General features: G+C 35.5%; 1 pseudogene; it reads right to left on the bottom strand.

The window, feature by feature from the left end:
* Positions 1–944: 944 nt before the first annotated feature.
* LOC132609169 (probable inositol transporter 2) lies at positions 945–8,199 on the bottom strand (annotated as a pseudogene).
* Between the last annotated feature and the right edge of the window lie 13,334 nt (positions 8,200–21,533).

Genomic DNA, 21,533 nt, shown 5'->3' with positions numbered 1-21,533 from the left:
TGGAAGTTGACGGAATGGGAATCCGACATTTCTGGTATACCTGAAATCAAACCTTAAAGAAAAAGTGTAAAATATCGAGCATAACCAGAGTATTGTATTGAACCGCCACTACTATCTCTAGCCCCACGGTGGGCGCCAAACTGTTTAACCTTAAAATGGAGAACAATTAAATTTATGCATGATTCCAAAGATATGTGGTTAAATTCAATTCGAGATTAGATTACAAGATAAACGAATAAATAAATAAAAAAGTGGATCTGACCCAACACTAATTATGTCTGGCCTCGGTTATGGAAACCGAGGTCGGTACCCTAAGCTGAATACGTACACGATGAATAATGAAGATGAGCTTAGGAACAAATGGAAATGAACTCAAATGATTCTATTGTTTTTTATCTGAACTCTTTCTCTCTTTCTGTTGCCAACCCCCTACAATGGATGGGAACCTCCTCTTTATATAGTAGAGGAGTCCCAACCCTAGTACAATTCTAAATAAAGGAAAGAAATCTGGTGACAGCTGCTGCCGAGATCGACGCCGAAATATCCGGTTGAGGGCAGATATTTCGATCTTCTCCTTATGACAGTTAACCGCCCTTCCTTTAACACCTCATCCCAGATCGAGCTCGAAGCCTCGTTCCCGATGAGCCGGTCATATAGTGTCCGAGCATAACCATGACAACGGAAAACCGAGCATGTCCGTATCCTCGGTTTTACCCGTATACAATTATATATAGATTTACACAAGTATATATATCCATGTTGGATGCATGACAGAGAACATGCTTTCTCTCTTATTCCATTTAATATTCATTTAATTTTTGACAAAAATTCTCTTCATGTTGCAATGTTTCAAAGTCCAAATTGTAAGGACCATATTTGGGAACTAACAATAAAAACCGAAAACAATGACAAAAGAAAAGGGAAGATGGAGGAAGAAACAACTCTTGAACCTAATAAGTTTCCTTGAAAAGAGTTCTTATCAATGATCCAACTTCATCTAATCATCTACATCAACAACATACCCAGTGTTTTTCCATAAGTGGGGTATGTGAAAGATAAAGTGTTTACAGACCTTACCTCTACCTCGAGGAGATAGAGAGGTTGTTTCCGAAAGACCCTCGACAATCTAATCATCTACATCATATTAATTATTTATCTCAAATGATTTGGAAATCCTATCAAACACTATAAACTAATTAAAGGATTCCCAATTCAAATCAAAGCTATCTATGTTTTTTTACATCACTTCATACATCCCCTTCCCCTTCTTTCTTGGTATCATTTTCTCCACCATTCTTCTCATTACCTCTTTTCTTCCAAAACATCATATGTAAACCTCTAGTCTCCAAAATCTTCTCAATTTCCTCAATAGGAAGACCCTTAGTTTCTGGAACACAAATCAGGACAAAAAATAGAGCTACAACGGAGATAACTCCAAATACAAGGAATGTCCATGATGTTCCAATGGCATGTGTCAATGACAAAAAGGATTGTGCTACAATAAGGTTTGAAATCCAGTTTGCTGTTGCAGCTATTCCTCCACAAACCCCTCGAAATCGTAAAGGGTATATCTCCGAGTTAACAATCCATGGAACGGTACCCATTCCTGGAGAGAAGAACATGATGTAGAGCGCTAGCCCGAGTAGGGCTAGCCATCCATATCTACTTGGACATCTCTTGTGTACCATAACCTATCTTGATTATGACAAGCATCCTTAATAGTATCATTAGAGATAAGACACGCCCCGGGCAGCAACTACAAGAAAAAAAATTAGACAAACTTGTGTTAGGTACACACTTATAATTTTATACAAGTACCGAATATCATGATTTTAGCATAGACATTTCGTTTATGGCAATTATGAGTTACTATTATAATATCGTTATCAAAAAGAAAGTAGGATAGTGTTGGGCTCGATGTTGAGGCCTGGTAAGATGTTACTTTTCATCTTCATGTAGGTATAAAATCAAAAGGTTGTTGAAACAAAATACTATTCCTCCGGTCTCAAATATGAATCATTTTGACAAACTTGAGCACATGTTTCAAAACAAGAAGCATTTGTTACCTTTTCTTTTCAAATTTATCCCTACTGTTTCAAATAGAGAAGTGTTCATGATACGTTTAAGAGAGAAAAAGGGCATTTTAGACAATGCTCTTATGATTAAGATTATTAGTAAATGTCTGAAAAGTGTGGAAAGCCCTTAAAAGACATACTGCATCATTCTACTTTATATGACACTTTTTCCTTTTAGTCAATCTCAAAAAGAATGACAAATTTTTATATTTAATAATAATTTAACTATAAACTTCTCATATACCCTTAAAGAGATGATTTATAACCACACAAATATCACTTATTTTATATCATAAGTTTTAAAAGTCTTTCTTTCATTCTTAAATCTTGTGTCTAGTCAAACACCTTCACACAAATTATCGCGGAGGGAGTTTATGAGTAATATAAACCGGAGGTAGCAGCATATAAGGAGCATTATTACCTTATTTTGAGGTGAAGCACAGAAGCCACAATCAGGAGACGCTTTAAGACAGTACAATCCCAAGAACCAGCAGAACCAGCATCATGGTAAGCAGGACAAGTGAAATTTGCTGCAAAGTGAGATGTCTCAGTCATACTAACTGCTGGTGAAGTTGAAGTAGCCTCATGAAAAACAGCTGACAAAAACCCTAGAGAAATCACAACACCACACAAGCTGATTATAAGAAGTTTCTTCCTCCCAGTCCTGTCTATGAAATATATGCTAACAATCGAGCCAAATGCGTTTAGTCCGGCTGTGACAAGCGATAGAAGGAGAGCTGTACGGTTCGAGGCAATTCCAGCCAGCTGAATGATAGTAGGACTGTAATACATTACAGTGTTTATGCCTACAAATTGCTGGAAGATTTGGAGACCAACTCCAGCTATTAGTCCACGACGAACTGTTTTTATCTGGCATAGTTTGAAGAGATTGATGTTTTCAGATGCTTTGTTTTCTTCGATTTATTTGTCAACTGGTTCTTTAAGAGCTTGAATTTCCACTTCAATTTGCTCAGGTGAATATATTTTCCTTAATATTGTCTTGGCTTCCTCTTCCCTCCCCTGTTTTTATCAAGAAAACATTGTACAGTCAAACCTCTCTGTAACTGCTTTCTTTGTTCAGATATTTTTTTGTTGCTATAGCGAAATGTTGTTATAGAGAACATATAATATAACCTAACATGAAAGTATCGGTTCCACAGAAAACGTGACTGTTACATTGAAATGTCGTTATAGAGGGTAACTATTTAGTGGAATATTGTCTTGAACCTGAAATATCAATCGAATTTAACTTATATATAGGTTATCCATGATAAGTGGAACAAGTATAGCTTGGGCAATAAAGCGGACAACCTGCTACAACAATTAAATTACACTTAATAGTGTCAAAAGTTTGAATTCCTTGATTATCCTGTTTTACTGTGTCGCTTGCATTATTTCATTGCGATATCGTTTTAAATCTTTTAACCTTATCTGACTCCCTTTTTATGCTTCTATTGAGCCGAGGGTCTCTCGGAAACAGTCATCCTACCTTGGTAGGAGTAAGGTCTGCGTACATTATACCCTCCCCAGACCCCAAGATGTGGGATTTCACTGGGCTGTTGTTGTTGTTGTTGTAGTGTCAAAAGTTATTTAGTTGGTCGAAGAAACAATTGTATTAACCTTGCGATAAAGCCAACGAGGCGATTCAGGAAGAAGAAGCATTAATATGAACTGAAGGAGGGCTGGCAATCCTGCTACTCCAAGCATCCATCTCCAGGTCCCTGGTACCTAATTACAAGCAGCAAAAAACAAGCTACAATTGACATCTTGTTCATCCAGTGTTTCAAGTAGTGCGTAATATATATATATATATATATATATATATATATATATATATATATATATATATATATATGTGTGTGTGTGTGTATGTATATTATGTTTTCTTATTTTAATATTTGCAAAACAAAATTGGATGTAAATATGCGGAATTTCTAGTTAACATCCTATCAAACTGAACTCATCATACAGCTCTCAGCTGACATTTATTCTCTAAGAATGATTTGCTTTGGTTTATTGACAATTTTGTTTTCTTGAAAATATTTCAGAAAATTATATTCGATGAGCATGTTGGATTTTCCAATAATTAATTCGGTAAAAAAAAAATACAACATTCTTTATTTATTCAAGATTCAGTTAGATACTAAAAGAAGACTTCAATAAATGTGGACTATATGCCTTTATTCCATTAACACAATAATATTAGTCGAAATCCTTCCGGCAATTATTATTCTTTGTTTAGATTAAGGTTGTTTGAAAAGATTTACAATGGCCACTACTTGTATTTTCAGAACAGAACACAGAAGTTATAGAACTCAAGCGTTCTCTGTTTTAATAATCGTAACTTCGCAAGTACATGATGACAAACTTTTTGTCTTTTGATCCCCCGAAATTTCCTCACAACTATTTCAAACCTTTAAGTTTCTAACACTTCTACGGCTCCTTATACGTTTCAATATTTTAAGACAAGAAGGTAATCATGTGTGGTTAAAGTCTCATGGGGCTAACATCTCAACATATGGGATTTGACCCAACATGTTTCTCGGAAACGTCTTGTTCATGTTTACGCCTTAATTTGGCTTTTTTTTTTTTTTCGCCCTATACGTTCAAGAACATTTTATTGTTAATTTTCTTCGGAGTGTTTTATATAAGGGATTTCTTCATTTTTGGCTCTCAGCCGAAACTAATTACGGGCCGTAACCAAAACATATACACCGATTATGTAGATTTAAGCATCCATCCTTTCTTCTATTTTTTTAGCTAAAGTTAAAATTTAAGTAACTTACATAAAATGTTGCTCCACAGTTTTGAATTTTGTAACTAAGATATTAGCCGAACAGCCAACAGTCCTTACAAGATTGTCTTTCTAACCCTCTAACATCACAGAGCTATGTTGCTCAGACTCATTAGAAATGTCGACGAATGCGTGTCGGATAGTCCAAATTAGTGCATTTTTGGAGAATCCAACAGGGGTGCAGCAGTATTTTTGGAGAGACCGAGCAACATAGTCATAGAGTTTCGTTCAGACACCTTAACTCGGTCAAAACAAGTACTTAAAACACCTCCATACTGCACGAGATAATAATCAATATGAGTTGCATGCATACCTTGGTGAAAGCAAGGTTAATAAGGTAGGACAAGAACTGGCCTCCAGTGATGAGAAATACATTGGTACTAACAAGTGCACCTCTAATCTTAGCAGGAGAAGCCTCTGATATGTATAAAGGGGCAGTCATTGATGCCATCCCTACACCAATTCCCACAAAAACTCTACCAACTATGAGTAGTGCTGAATTCATTGCTGATGCCATAATCACTGCTCCAACAAGAAGAGGAAATCAGCAATGAGTATTGCAGTTCTTCTCCCAAATTTGTCATTCAGCCAGCCACCAATTCCTGCCCCTATGATTGCTCCAGCAACTGCCATGCTCACTATTGATTCCTATAATTAAAATTGGCCACGCATAATTAGCAATTTTGAGTGTTAAGTTGATAGAATTTTTTTATCCATTAGACCAAGCCAATAAATACATTACACGTGTCTTCTAGTTATATTTTTGTCCAGTTAATCAAGGTTACTTAATAATTTGTGTTTTTTTTTCATTTTTGGCCCATCCCCAAATTAATTATGGGCGCTAGCCAAAAACAATATACATTGATTATGTATATAATATGCATATTATATGTATATTGATGTATATTAAGTACACAATATGTATATTTATACTTCATATACAAGACATATATTTTTTCGGCTATTATTTTTTAGGGAGGCCAAAAGAGTTAAGTATACCTAATTGTTACCTTATTTATTTATTTAGTTAACGGCGGTTAATCAATATAATTTGGTGTAAACATCAGATATGAATAAGTATTTTTTTCCCAAGTCAGACATGTGAACAAACTATAGAACCACCAAGCTAAAATTTGTGGAAGTAGAGGGGATGTGGTTATGGAAAAATCAAATAAATTTAAATATTCACTGAAATTATTTTTTCTTTTTTGAAAAGCACGGGAAAGTAAGCATTTATGTGTCGATATGCTTCCAAGGTTGATATTGGTTCCAATCAAGAACAAGTGGAGACAATGATTATCAAGGGCACTTCAATCGTGAACAAAAAAGGTCCCACCCACCACTTGATGTTAATTTTGCAGTGAAAAAAGCCAAACAGAAACAATTTAAATCGGAGCAGAAAATGAAGATGATTATTTTATTTGAGCTATTGACGAACCGAAATATTTCTAAAGAGAAAAGGAAAGATAACAACTTTTTAAGCTCTATTATTAAAAACAAAATACTGGAGTATAATTAAACAAATTTTCGAATATGGTCCACATGGCATGTGACTAAAGTCGCAAGTTAAATTGATAGAAAATTGCCTTTTGTTTTTAATCAAATTTATGAAATTGTCCCCAAAATAACCAAAAAAACATATTTAAACGCTCCACTTTTCCAATTGTTACTTCGTCAATTTTATGTGGTTTAACTGTCACGGAGTTTAAGAAAAAAGAAATTTTAAAAAACTTTAGAGCTTAAAACAAGCAATAGATATTTGTGATTATAATCATCTCATTAATGATAAAATAATAATTTTCTAACTATTGAAAGATGTTAGTCTTTATGGATAAACTAAAGCTTAAAGTGTGCCCCTAAATTGAACATGGTACCTCTTAGTGCAAATATACAATTTAATTAAAGTGTGAACTATTTGAAGGATGATGCCAAAAAGAAAAAGAAAAGAAAAAACTGTAGAAGGATAATCGTGTTTACCTGTAATACGGTATTCCTATCAACATCCTTGAAGTCATCTCTAATGTAAAGAAGAGCTCCTGATACCACACCTATACTCCACAAAACAGCATTAGACACTCTAATAACCTTTGTTTGGATAGAGGGGAAGAAAATTATGGAAGAAAAAATAGCCAGTGTGATATTGCTAAACAATAGTTTAACTTCAATGCATTGATAGGACATAATAAACTTATAGCAAAACTTAATTATACACAACAAGTTTTAAATACTAACCTAAAAATAGCACAAATAGCCTTCTTGTGACAGATTAAAGTACATTGATCGTGTAGAATTCGTTTGTGTTATTATTGTGCGGTGGCAAAGCTATTCCTGTCCAAGAAAATTCAAAGTAACATACTCTTTCATCCGAAAATTACACTATTAAATAGTTTTTTCATATGTTTATATACTATATGCTTCATTCACTTGACTTCTTCACGTGCTTCTTTCTTTATATTTTGAATAATTTTAGTTAAAATTCTGATTCCATCATCATCACTATGTTAAATTCATTTGTAAATATTATATAGGGGACTTGGGGGGTGGGTGGGGCGTGGGGTGGGGTTAGAGAGACCTGTATCATAGCCAAAGAGAAGGCCACCAATTCCAGCAGAGAAAGCAAGACGGAGAACATAAGGATTCTTCCAAGAAAGAGCTAAACATTCTTTGAAAGCTGTTGCATCTGTTCCATGAGCTGCTCCTCCTTCCATCTCCACTCAAATTAGACCAATTTCAATTCAAATACAAAGTAGTAAATTAATTAGGTGAGTAGTACTGGCTATCTGGAACATGGAAGATGGAACTATGTGTAAAGAGGAAGAGGAGAGAGAGAGAGACAAGAAGGGATTTCTAAGCTTGTGAGATTATAGAGGGCAAGAAAACGTGCGACCCAAAAAAACAAAAAAAGGAGAGGGCAAAAGAACTACTAATACTTAACAAATAAATAAAAAAAGAAAAGGGCAAAGGGTTAAATTTCCTTCGAACTAGGCGAAATGGAACAAATTTGTCCTTCATTAATAGGTGGGGTCAAATATGTCCTTGTTCTTACTGGTTGGAGTCAAATTTGCTCCTAAACCATTCAAATGGAACAAATTGTCTTTATTTTTTAAACACTAGAAGCTTAACATCGTGAAGCCACATATCACCCAATTAAGGATTATTCTTTTTTTTTTTTTTTTAAACAGTGAGTACATTTGAACCTTTCACATAGTTTTGGACAAATTTGACCATTCTCTCTAATTTTGAGATTTTAATTTCTTTATTCCTTTTTTCTCTTTTTGCGTCACTATCTCTACCACCAATCACCCTATCTTCCTCATTTAACCTCTATGTAGCTATACACATGTATTGAAATAGCATTTTATATTGCATGTTCAGGTCATTTTGTGCATTCCCGCCTAGTGTTGTAGGTGGTGATGGAGTAACAGGGAGAGAGAAATAGAAAGAAAAAGGGAAGACAAAATGGTGGTGGAGGTGATGATGACAATGATGGTGGGGAATGACAAGGAGGAAGGAGGAAGAAAGGGTAATTCGTGGTAGAGGTAGTGGCGGGAAGAGAAAAAGGAGGAACAAAAAAAATTAAAAAATTCAAAATTAGAGGGAAGGGTCAATTTTACCCTTGAACTATGCGAAATGGTCAAATTTGCCCTGAACTAACTTACCCTTTGTTTAAAAATATGAATCGTCAACTTGGCATTACCTAGTGCTAAACTTCCACCATTTAAAAGTAAGCAATTTTGATCCCAACTAGTAACGATGATGGCATATTTGAACTCAACTATTAATGAAGGACAAACACATTTCATTTTGCATAGTTCATGAACAAATTTACCTCTTTACCCCAAAAAAAAAGGAGGAATATTATAATATGTTTTTTCAGATAAAAACAGTGGAGGGGAGAAGAGGGGGTGGGGTGGTGGTAGCTAAGTATTACTATGAGCCTGTTTGGATGGGCTTATGCCTATAAGCTGTTTGCAGCTTATAAGCTAAAAAAAATAAGTTGGGATAGTCTAACTTATTTTTTTTTGGCTTATAAGCTGCTTTAGATAAGCTAAGTCAAATGGGTCTAATTATTTTTTTGAGCTTATTTTAAGCACAGAATGACTTTAAGCTGGCCAGCCAAACACTCAAAAAAACTGAAAACAACTTATAAGCAACTTATAAGCCAATCCAAACGGGCTCTATATCTTATTGCTGCGCTTCTAAACTTTGTGATTCACATTAGGGGCCTAATGATTCACACCGCTTAAAGGTGAAAGCACTCTCCTGAATCTGTTGTAAGTTGTAACCACAAAATACACCTTTTCTTCTAACAATTTGGAATTTTCTATTTCATGGTAATGAGAACAGAGTCTCCTCTCCGAAAATATTTTACCATACTCGTTATTTATATTGAACCGTATTAAATTATAGCAATAATTAAGTGATCAAATGAGATAAAAATATACATTCGTCTTAATTAATCATAATTATATGTTAGATATTTATATACAAAAAATCACAAATCATCCCTCCCTCTTACAGAAAATATTTTGGAGTTAAAATCTGGATTCTTAGTGTAAAATAATTGCGTTGGATCAGATGATGGATCAAACTAAAGCACATGTGGTGATTCGATCGGTTCAAAATTTGTTTAGATGAATATCAATCGGTAAATATATGAAAACTAGTGGCATTTGGCACGTGCTAAGCCCCGGCCCAAGCTACATAAAAATTTATATTTGCAGCTCTTTTTTATTTTTATTTTATGTTTTTTTTTCTACTCTTGCTTTTTGTGTTGTTTTTATATCATCATATCAGTTGTAAAGGTAGTTCGACAATTTTTCAATGTTTCTAAGATATTTAATTATATAAAAGTTTTTGTAAGTTAAAAAATAACATTTTTTTGGAGCATATTTAGACTTCCTTTTTTATTTTCAAACAAATTAATGCATGCGTCAAAGCTTTTCTATTTTTTATTTTACTAAATTTATTGAGATTAAATCTGTAATGATCCAAATTGGGCTTTAACTTATGTTAGATTTAACTAAGTTTTCCATTAAACTTGTATTGGCTAACCCATTTTTTGGAAGAAAAATAATTACGATATTAAAGTAATATAAAAAATATTTAATGCTACAAATTTTTGTATAATGACATCAATGAAGTTAACTTATAAATATAACTACTAGAAAATAAGAAATTAGCGACGGACAAAATTTCGTAGCTAAACAGTAAAAATTCCATGCTAATCTCATTTGGCTACGAATTAGCTACCGATTATAAAAAATTCTAATTAGCGAGGAGCTATCTAGCGACGGATTAGCTAGCGATTACGGACAAATTCCGTAGCTAATTCCATGTTCTCTTGTAGATATAGTATTTAGAATTAAATAATTAAAAGTCTTGATACATCGAAATACTTTAGACGTTTCTTCAAATTAAACCATAAAAAAGGAACTGGAAAGTTAATGAACTTTTTTTTCTTACTTTAATCTTTTGTTTTCTTTAAAAATATTGTAGTTTGTTTTTTTTAATGAAATATTGTAATTTCTTAAACATGTATGTAGTTTTAGTATTTCATGTTTATCTAACCATTTGTCCTAAATTATATAAACCGTTGATTATTTTATCTTTTGTAAAACATTTCAATATCCAAAATTGTGAAAAATGATTACTCTCCTTTTCAATTTTTTTTTATTATTATTATTATTATTATTATTATGAGAGCTAACAATATTTCTTAAATTACTCTTTTCAAACAATTTTAGGTATATATGAAAAATATTTTTTAACTAATAATTAAGCGTGTACTAAGGTAGAAAGAAAATTTCACAACTTTTTTACTTGTCTATAATAAATTTTAAAGAAAAAAACATAATTTGAAACATGTTTAATAATCATTTCCACATAAAAGAACAGACAATAAACTTTTGGATCAATTTTAGATTTGATTGAATTAATAGATCTTTTGTGGTGTCACTTTAATTCTTCCATATCATCACTCTTCTAGCATTTAATTAGCCCGTATAGTTATTCAAATTTATCAAAATGGATGAGAGCTTATAAGGTAAGTAAACCTTCAATTAGGAATAATGTGGAAAAGATTTCATTTGGGGACTATAAAATTTTGAGATCCTCTCTTTTATGTAGTAGTAAAGTAAAGTAATAATGGGGGTATAGTAATTTACCCGGTTCTACGACCATATCTTAAACTATTTCTTATTACACCATTATTTATTTTTGCTTGAAAATTTGACTTGCGTAGGTGAGTAGTACATCTAGTTCCTTCAAATAGCACAAGTTAAGAATCTATTTGTTAGGTTATACTTTGTACTACTCCTACAATTTAATTCAATCCAAAACTTTGACTCATCAGGTCACTATGACTTGTCAGTAGTGATATCACTCAGTACTCTATTAGTCAAACTTTGGGGGCGTTACATATACCCTGCCTAATTTTGACTAATATTTGGCTTGAAAAAGTTTCTAAAATTCAAAATAAAGATAAAAATTAATCGCATTTTAAAATCCAATTACTATATGTTTTTTTAGCTTTAAGCTTTAACCTCAGTTCTTACTAATTATTTATTAATACTATATAAATTACAATAAAAAGACAAATAACGTTAAGAAACCAAGGAATTAAAGTGTAAAAATGGTAAAGTGCATTGGGAATTTCTCATGTAATAGTGTTCTTGTAAAAGCATTCCAATTTTCCTAGCAGGTAAAATTGAGGTGCAACGCGCAAGGTTCAACTTTTGTGAATGGAACAAAATTCTAATAGAGAACCATTTCTGTTTAAATGGCTATGTTTTTTAAATAATAAAAATAAAAAATTCAGGAAAGTGTCTCGGGAAGAGTTGTATATCATTATGAGAACACAGTAAAAGGGGGGGATCGGACCTTACCCTAATAAAGCAATCATAGCAAAAAAAGAAATGCTTAATTTGTGAGATTAAACATTCCTGAGAGATCCAACTATACATATTTAGCTAACAAAAAAGGGCTATATACTATACAAATTTGAATTAGTTGAGGATTTAGAGTAAATATCAAAAATCAAATGAGAGAAACTGACAAAAACTCACTTTTTAAGCACCTTCTGTAAGCTTTGAAATAGTGAAGTGGGTGGAGAATCATGAGATTAATTTCAGGTTCAAATCTTGATTTCTTCCTATATATTCAAGTTTTTATGGATAAAATTGTCTGATATATGTGTTGGTGGGAGATATATAGTAGACACCCCGTAGAATTAAATAAGGTGCACATAATTATCGAAATTAACCCACTTAGAAGAAGAATTTTGATAAGACTTCCAAAGAAAAAATTTATAAAAAATAATTTGACCTATATTAACCCAAGACAACACGTATTGGTGGTATGGATAATGAGTGGCCGATACTTTACGCCTATTTTATTTGGCATTTTCCCATGTTGGTGGCTTGAAAATTATTTTTTTGAGTCTTATCCATAATCTCTATGTTGACTGCTGAAGTATGTTTCTTTTTATATTTTATAATATAATATATAAACAAAAGCTTCAGATTGTTTTACTTGAACTTAAGAATTTAAGCTTTTAAATGGACATAGAAATCACTTTTATTTTTGCTTTCTTCTACAATTACACAATCTTCCTTTATTTTGTTAGGAATTGCTCAAGCTTCCCCAATTAGAAGGTCTTTAGGCCCATAGTCCTCCTTCGACAAATGTCCTTCAAAATAAAATACCAGAACAAGCTAGTTTTAGTTTATAGTTCTTGTGAAAGCATGAAAAACGATCAATTATTAGTAAGAACAGTCAAACGGAGCAAAGCCAAACTTATTGAAATTACAAAGGTCTAGTTTACCTCTCGAGCTTTGTAATCAAGCTCTCAAATATAAATAATCAATAATCATAGAAATTTAATAGATGTATTTTTCAAACATGGTGTGACAAAAAAAAAAGTTTTAGTTTCTTTTAGTTGTGTTTTCCTTAGAATTTAAATTTCAATATTACAAGCAAATTGATCAAATTGGTGAAAGGTATACAAGTTCTAAACTTTTCTATGGTACCCAAAGGTTAACAAAAAATGTTTGTGTATTCAAAATATGAAAAACTAAACACGCGAAGAAGTCAAAGAGGGTTCAACGTCTACTATATATACATAAAAAATAAATTTAATCATGTATAAACGGTGTAATTTTCCGCCGAAGGAGGTTCGTCCGAACTCCCTTGGCCCTTCCTCCCTCCGCCCCTGTATCTTCATCATAGCCAAACAACTTGGAAAGTTTTAAATTTTCCCTAAATGTCAAAACCTCCAAAGCTTTACATAAGCCGCATATTTTATATTTACAGTAATTACAATATAATTACTCAAATCATGTGAAAAGGACAACAATAGTCAATAATTTGACCAGAATTTCATAGGCATAATAGTTTTAATATTCTAAAATTGCAGATCAGTCAAACTGTGTCACTGTCACACATTTTGGGCAGTTTGTTTCCTATCTGTTTTTCAAACTGCATTCAGGAGATTTACTTGTTAAATGTAACAAAAGTAGAAGGAAACTACAGCTAATAATCCAGATGGCATTGTCGCATGTGTGTGTTTGGTAATAGAGGAATCTTAGAAAATATTTTATCTTGGGGACCTATTTTTATTTCATTTTCAGTATTTGTTAGGTATAGAAGTAGATGACATATGATGCTGGAGTAGTATAGGGTATAATGATCGTATTCCGGTATTTGGTTTTATAGATTAATAATCGTATTTGGATGTTGATTGAAACAAGTAATATGGAGAATTAAAAGTTTGAATATAATAAATTATTGAAGTTGTTAAATTCAGTCACGGAAGACTGATTTTCATGAAGAACTTGTAAATGAATTACATTGATCCCAATCGTGTGAAAGAAGAAAGAGAGGAGAGAAGATATTTTCTGATATATGAAATTGAAGGTGATATACACCTTATTTATACAACCTCTACGCGTGCACTTAACGTGTGCAATTTAACAAACTAACTAATTTTCAAAACTCCTACTAACTCTTTAATCATTACACTCTAACAGCCTCTAACAAACTGTCCTAGTCAGCAACTGTCAATTCAATACTCCCCCTCAAGCAGGTGGTGAGAAGACATTGATCACTCCAAGCTTGCTAAGTAAGTAATGATGTTGACTAACTCTAAGAGCTTTTGTGAGCACATCTGCCAATTGAAATCTGGAACCAACAAACTCTAGCTTGATTAGTCCCTCCTTAAGCTTCTCCCTCACAAAGTGGCAGTCAATCTCTATATGTTTTGTTCTTTCATGAAATATGGGATTTAAAGCTATCTGCATAGCTACTTTGTTATCACAACATAGTGTGACTGGTGTATTAATGTGAACCTTCAAATTTTCCATCAACCATACAATCTCAGCTAATGCAGCTGCCATGCTTCAATACTCAGCTTATACTGAACTCCTGCTTACTGTATGCTGCTTTTTTGACTTCCAATAGATCAAGGAATCTCCAAGCTCTATAAGATAGCATGTAACTGATCTCCTTGTATTTGGACAAGCAACCTAGTCTGAATCACAAAATGTTGTAACCTTAGTGATTGAACTTCTACTCAACAAGATCCCTTGTCCTGGTGCATTCTTCAAATATCTGAGTACCCTCAAGGCTGCTTCCCAATGTGACCTCTTTGGTTGCTGCATGAATTGACTGAGTACTTGAACTGCAGAGCAAATATCAGGACTTGTAACAGTCAAGTATATTAGCTATCCTATCAATTGCTGATATCCATGAACATCTGATGGTACGGGATCATCAATCTTCTGACTGTCAGTCTTGATCAAAACTGAATCACATTATGTAGTAGTAAGCTTGACATTCAACTCCATTGGTATGGAAGCAGGTTTAGCACCACTTAAATCAGTATAGGATATAAGTTCCAATGTGTAATTTCTCTGGTTAACTAGAATGCCCCTTTTTTTATCTCATAACTTCAATTCCCAGAAAATATCTGAGCTGTCCCAAATCCTTGACTATGAAATTGTTGTGTAAAGTCTGTTGAGCTGCGTTGATCATTTGTTGACTGCTTCTTGTGATCAAAAGATCATCAACATATACAAGTTTAACCACCATGTCATCACCATCTTGCTTAGTGAATAGTGAATGATCAAAAGGGCTTTGATTATATCCTGCTGCCATCAGTGCACTAGATAGTTTTATGTTTAATTGCCTTGATGCTTGTTTTAACCCATATAATGATTTCAAAAGCTTTCACACTTTGGTCTCCCCCTATCTGTGAAAACCTTGAGGTAATGCCATATAGACTTCTTCTGTTACAACGCACATAGCCGTGAGTGGCACCTACACTAGTTCACCTAGTGGGCAAACGAATCCCCTTAACCAACCATCCAACGATTATTAATTACCTAGCCATTTTTAGACATATCAAGAATATAAACAAAGTAATAATCATCCAAACGTCTAGTCATGTCATAAATGATTAACAAATGCGGAAGTCTAACGATTACAATCCCAAAATCCGAAAGTCATCGTACAAGGACTCTAAAACATAACTGTCTAAGGAATGAACAACTGTCTGAACTAAACATAAATGTCTGAAATGAAATAGACATCCAAAATAAGAAAGATCTTCAGGAGGCCTGACAAGGATAGAAGCTCACCCTCAAATTTGTCAGTAACTGGCCTCACGCTAAATGTGAGGTCTTGTGACATCTTTGGATCACAATCTGCACTCAAAAGAATGCAGCAAGGTAGTATCAGTACAAACACTATGTACCGGTAGATATCATAGGCCAACTAAGATTAGTATCATGCTTAAAATCACGAAATCAATAAAATAGACATATAGGCACAACCGTACATAGCCATAAGAAATTATCAACAAGAATCATCCCACTGAATTAAGATAAGCCTACACAACCAACAATCAATAAAAGTAACTCAAATCATGTAATCATCAACACAGCTGTATCTCCCGAATTATCTCAACTTTGTTACATATGCGTACACATATGCTAAATGGTAATGTTTGCCCAAATAGCCATGACCTACAAGGGACCAATGGTGTCTATGTACCACTCACTCCGGAACTGACCTCGGATCACGAGCCCATAACCAGGCCACATCCTCACCCCCTATCAAATGTGCCTTTTCATATTTATATTGTCTTTCTCATCACGATGTATTTCTGTTTCGCAATCAATTAGGAATGCGAACAATCAATGCATCAATATCAAAGAACATAAGTCACCATGCCACAAGTCATGTCAAGAATCAAGAATCAATTCATCAAAAGCATGAATAAGGGATTACTCCAAGTTAACAATAAGAGTATTCATTAACTCCTTCCTTATCATATCATAATAGTTAATCGCATAATCAATCAATCAATATCAAACTTGGAAATTTCCAACCACAATTTATGTCTGAAGCCCTAATCATACTTCTCCTATTAGTTTCATAACATATACAATAAACTAATCAAAGTCTAACTCAAGTAGGTCATAACCTACCTCAAAGCAGAACTGGACAAACGCTGCGATAGATTTCCCCTTTCGCAAAGCTTCTGAACGTTCAAAGTCTAGAAATATAGTGCTACATGAGTATTTGAATCATCTACTCAAACAATAAAATGATTAGGGAAAAGAACCTAACTACTTCTACCCTTTTTTAATGGGTGAACTATCACTAAGCGTGAATTCATACTGGCATTGATCCCAATAATCACATTCTATCCGTTCACGGGTTTTCTAATTGTTTCAACCCTTTTACAAGCAGTTTTTTATGCTAAAGTTACCATCTTTATGAAATCCTAAGTCTCAATACATCATTCCTATCATGCAATAATCAAATTCTCATCCTAGGAAGTGATAATCTATGCACTTAGATGATTACACAGCAATAAAATCAGTAACCCATTCATTTATTTGAGGGTTTACAGTTTCTAGGGTTCTATCCTTTCATTCACCATTAGAGACCTTTTAATTAATCATGGAACCTAACACTATGATGGAATGAACAAGGTGAAGGGTTGAGACTTACCTCAGAAGAGTGTTTTAGCCCTAGCCTTAGAATTTCGCCACAGGAGTTCTTGGAAACTGTTTTGGAGTTGTGTGGGGGAATGGGTCCGGAATAAAGAATATAAAACACGAATTCTGCCTCGCATCGACCGCTGTCTCGCTGCAGCGGTCACGCTATAGCGGCAAGCCTCCGCTACGGCGGACCTCATTAATCCCCGGCTTCCTGCGGCGGTGAGCCTAGCACCGCTATGACGGACCCGCTACAGCAGTCCATTTTGACCAGTAACTCAGTTTTTCCATTAGTTATTCACCCAAAAATCCCAATACCAATCTGAGGCCCTACAGACACAAACAAAACATGCACATATACATAAAAATGTGCTACAGACTCACCCGCTGCCTCTGAACTCCCAATGGAGGTCTAGTTTACTAAGTGACCCCCCTCCCCTCCGCCCTCATAACAACGTAGCCGGTTGTTACATCCGATACCAATTAAACGCCCGTTCATCCCCGAATGGACAAGGAAGACAAACAAGGTAAAAGGTACCTGACTGAGTGAAAAGCTGGGGATAGTTATTGCGCATATCAGATTCGGCCTCCCAAGTAGCTTCCTCAATGGGACGATTTTTCCACTGAACCTTCACTGACGCTATCTTTCTCGACCTCACCTTACAAACCTCTGCATCTAGAATATCAATAGGCTTTTCCTCATAAGACAAATTCTCATCCAACGAGACAGAATCCCTACGAATGATAAATGAACCATCACCATGATATCTCTTCAACATAGAGACATGAAACACCGGATGAACACTTGATAAACCTGGAGGCAAAGCCAACTCATAGGCTATATTCCCCACACGACTAAGAATCTCAAACGGACCAATGAATCTAGGACCCAAACCTCATCACACCCTTTATGGATGAGACTTTTAACAAAACTTGTTCTCCAACCATGAACTCAAGATCTCACACCTTTCAATCCGCATATTCCTTTTGTCTACTCTGAGCCGCCAAGAGCTTTTCCTGAGTCACCTTAACCTTATCTAATGAATCTCTTAAAAGATCAGTACCCCATGGCCTTACCTTAAATGCATCAAACCACCCGATAGGAGACCTACATATCCTCCCATAAAGAGCCTCAAACGGGGCCATATCAATGCTCGAGTGGTAACTATTGTTATATGCAAACTCTACCAATGGTAAGAACTGATCCCAATGGCCACCGAAGTCAATCACACAAGCTCGGAGCATATCCTCTGAGACTTGAATAGTCCGCTCAGACTAGCCATCTGTCTGAGGGTGGAAAGCTGTACTAAGGTCCAATCTAGGGCCCAAATTAGACTGCATCACCTTTCAAATATCGTGCCTCTATCGGATATGATGGAAATAGAAACCCCATGCAAGCAACAATGTCTCGGAGATAAATCTGGGCCAACTTCTGAGCAGTATGGGTAATTTGAACCGGTATGAAATGGGCAGACTTGGTCAATCTGTCAACAATGACCCAAATCGAATCAAACTTACCCAAGGTTTTCGGAAGACCAACCACAAAGTCCATTGCTATCCTCTCCCACTTCTACTCTAGAATGGGCATCCTCTGAAGTGTACCCCCGGGTCTCTGGTGCTCGTACTTCACCTGTTGGCAATTCAAACACTGTGCAACGAACTCAACAATATCACGCTTCATCCTAGCCCACCAGGAGTGCTGCCTCAAGTCACGATACATCTTGGTAGCACCAGGATGAATGGAATATCTAAAACTGTGAGCCATCGCTAAAATTGTCTTAATCAAATCATTAACACGGGGAACACAAACACGCCCCTTGATTCTCAAGACACCTTCCTTATCAATCAAGGCCTCCTTGGCCTCACAACGCAAGACTTTATCGTGAATCTTACTCAAACTCGCATCCTCGAACTGTCTAGCCTTAATCTACTCAAGAAACGATGATCTCGCCTCAACACAAGCCAATACTCTACCCGAATCAGACACATCGAGCCTCATGAAAATGTTAGCTAGAATCTGAACCTCTTTAGCCAACGGACACTCTGACGCAATCAAACGAGCCAAACCCATGCTAGCTGACTTCGTGCTCAAGGCTTCTGCCACCACATTTGCCTTGTCAGGATGATACAAGATAGTAATATCATAATCCTTAAGCAACTCCATCCATCTCTACTGCCTAGAATTAAGATCCCTCTGAGTAAACGCATGCTGGAGACTGTGATGATCAGTAAATACCTCGCAACGAGCACCATAGAGATATTGCCTCCAAATTTTCAACGAAAAAACCATAGCTGCCAACTCCATGTCATGAGTAGGATAGTTCTTTTCATGAATCTTCAGCTATCTGGAAGTGTCACAACCCAACCCGCCATAACTGGCACCCATCTAAATCCTAGTGGGCGAACCAACATACAAGGCATCTATCCATTCAATCCGGTTTTATATTAACCAAGCTAAAAAATTATTACTCATTTAACAACAGAAGAACAAGGTAAATCATGCCATAAATGCTAACATAAGTGCGAAAGTTCTAACTATTCAATCCCCAAAATCCGAAAGTCATCGTACAGGACTCTAAGCTAAAAACATGTCTAAGAATCTCAAGTCTAACAATTTAGTAATCCATAATGTCCAAAGTACGAAAAGACATCATAGCAAGAAGATATTCGAGCGGCCTGGCATGGGAAGAAGCTCACCCTAAAATCTGTCAACAATTATCCTCCACGCTAAATGTGAGGACGAGCAACAATCTCTATATCAAAATCTGCACTCAAAGAATGCAGCAATGTAGTATCCGTACAAACACTATGTACCGGTAGCTATCATAGGCCGACTAAGATTAGTATCATGCATATTTCGTAAAATCGATAGAATAAAACAAACCAGTCAATAGTCATGAATATCAATAAATCACAACAAGTCAACCAAGAATAGTCACAATCAAATCACCAAGATGTCAAGCATCACAATCACGTAAGTCATAACGGAAATAAGTTTATCACAATAACCTTACTCGCTGTACATACATGCTAGATGATGTCTTAGATCAGTAGCCATGACCTGCAGGGAATCCATGGTGTCCATGTGCCACTCGTTCCAGATTACCCCTCGGACCCGAGCACAAACCTCCGCCCCAGAACGAACCTCGATCGCGGGACATATCAAAGTACCTTTCATTTTCGGAACGATCCTCGGACCACGATCTCATAATCTAGGTCACATGAGTGCTTTTCCCTACCTCTTACAGAACGGTGTTTCTTACCTTTCCAATATCAAGAATCAACTCATCATTTCATGTCACAATACTCTTAAGAAGATTATATTAGCTTCTCATCACAACACATCCACTGTAGATTTACTCACACAAGAATAATGGCACGGAGCCTACACAATCAATCGATCACATTCAGATAGGAATTAACCACACAATACTATGCATGAAAACTAGACATGCTTTCTCCTAAGGAGATCACCAAACATACAATCAACTAACCAAAGTCTAACTTAAGTAAACCGTAACCTACCTAAAAGTAGAGCTGGAACACACAGGTTACTCTGCTACAGTCTCTCCTTTTGTCAAAGCCTCAATATGTTCACGGTCTAAAAATAGAAGGCTCAATGAGTCACATTGCTCAATTTACAAACACCAAAGCAAGAATACCCTTCCCTTTCCCCATTCTAAGGGTGTATGGTTTTCTAGGTGATAAACAACCTATCAAGGCCCCTAGTATTCATTTACCATCAATTTATACAACATTCTATCAAACATTCCTATTACAAACAGTTTTCTATGGCAAAGACACCATTTTTATAGAACCTTAGGTCTCAAATCACTTAGTTTACTATTCTAAATGTTCAATTTATGACAAATAGCAACTAATCAATCCATTTACATGATAAATAAGCAATAATAAACCCAAACCATAAATTTTAGAAGGTTTATTCACATTCTAGGGTTTCTACTTCACTTTCATCAATTAAGACCCATGAAAATGATTACAATAAGGAAGGGGAAGGGAATGATAGAATGAAATGCAATGAAACTTACCTCTCAAGGGTATCTTGCCCTAGCTTGAAAATTCACTCTAGGTGGTTGTTGAGAAGTGTGTTGGTGTTTTGTGAGAAGAAAAAATAAAACTAAGTATATAAAATTCGGGTTACTGTTTTACGTCTACCGCTACGGCAGTCGTCACGCCGCTACAGCGGTCACTTGACCGCTATAGTGGTCCCAAATGAAACCCCTTGACCGCTATGGCAGTGTTATTACCGCTATCGCGGTACCGCCATAGCGGTCCACCGTCCGCCAAAGCGGCCACCAAGGATATGGATCGCCGCTGCTATAGTGGTACCGCCGCAGCTGTACACCCACCGCTGCGGCGGTCCATTTTGGACACTGAGCTCGACCTTTGACCAGTTGTTTCCCCTATCACCCCAAATTTCATCCAAGGCCTCAAAAACACAACACAAAACATGCACACATACAAAAAGACGCCCCACGAATCTACCCGTAGCCTCGAAATTCCCAACAGAGTCCTAATTACCCATAACGACCAGAAGGGTCGTTAGAGGAAGCATAAGTAATCACCTTCTTTTCCTGCATCAAAATAACACCCAAACCAGAACGAGAAGCGTCACAAAAAATCACAAAGTCCTTGCCC

Source organism: Lycium barbarum, chromosome 9, assembly GCF_019175385.1.
Source record: "Lycium barbarum isolate Lr01 chromosome 9, ASM1917538v2, whole genome shotgun sequence".
Classification (NCBI taxonomy): domain Eukaryota; kingdom Viridiplantae; phylum Streptophyta; class Magnoliopsida; order Solanales; family Solanaceae; genus Lycium; species Lycium barbarum.
Note: the sequence above shows the minus strand (reverse complement) of the source record. Positions and strands in the feature narration are given on the sequence as shown.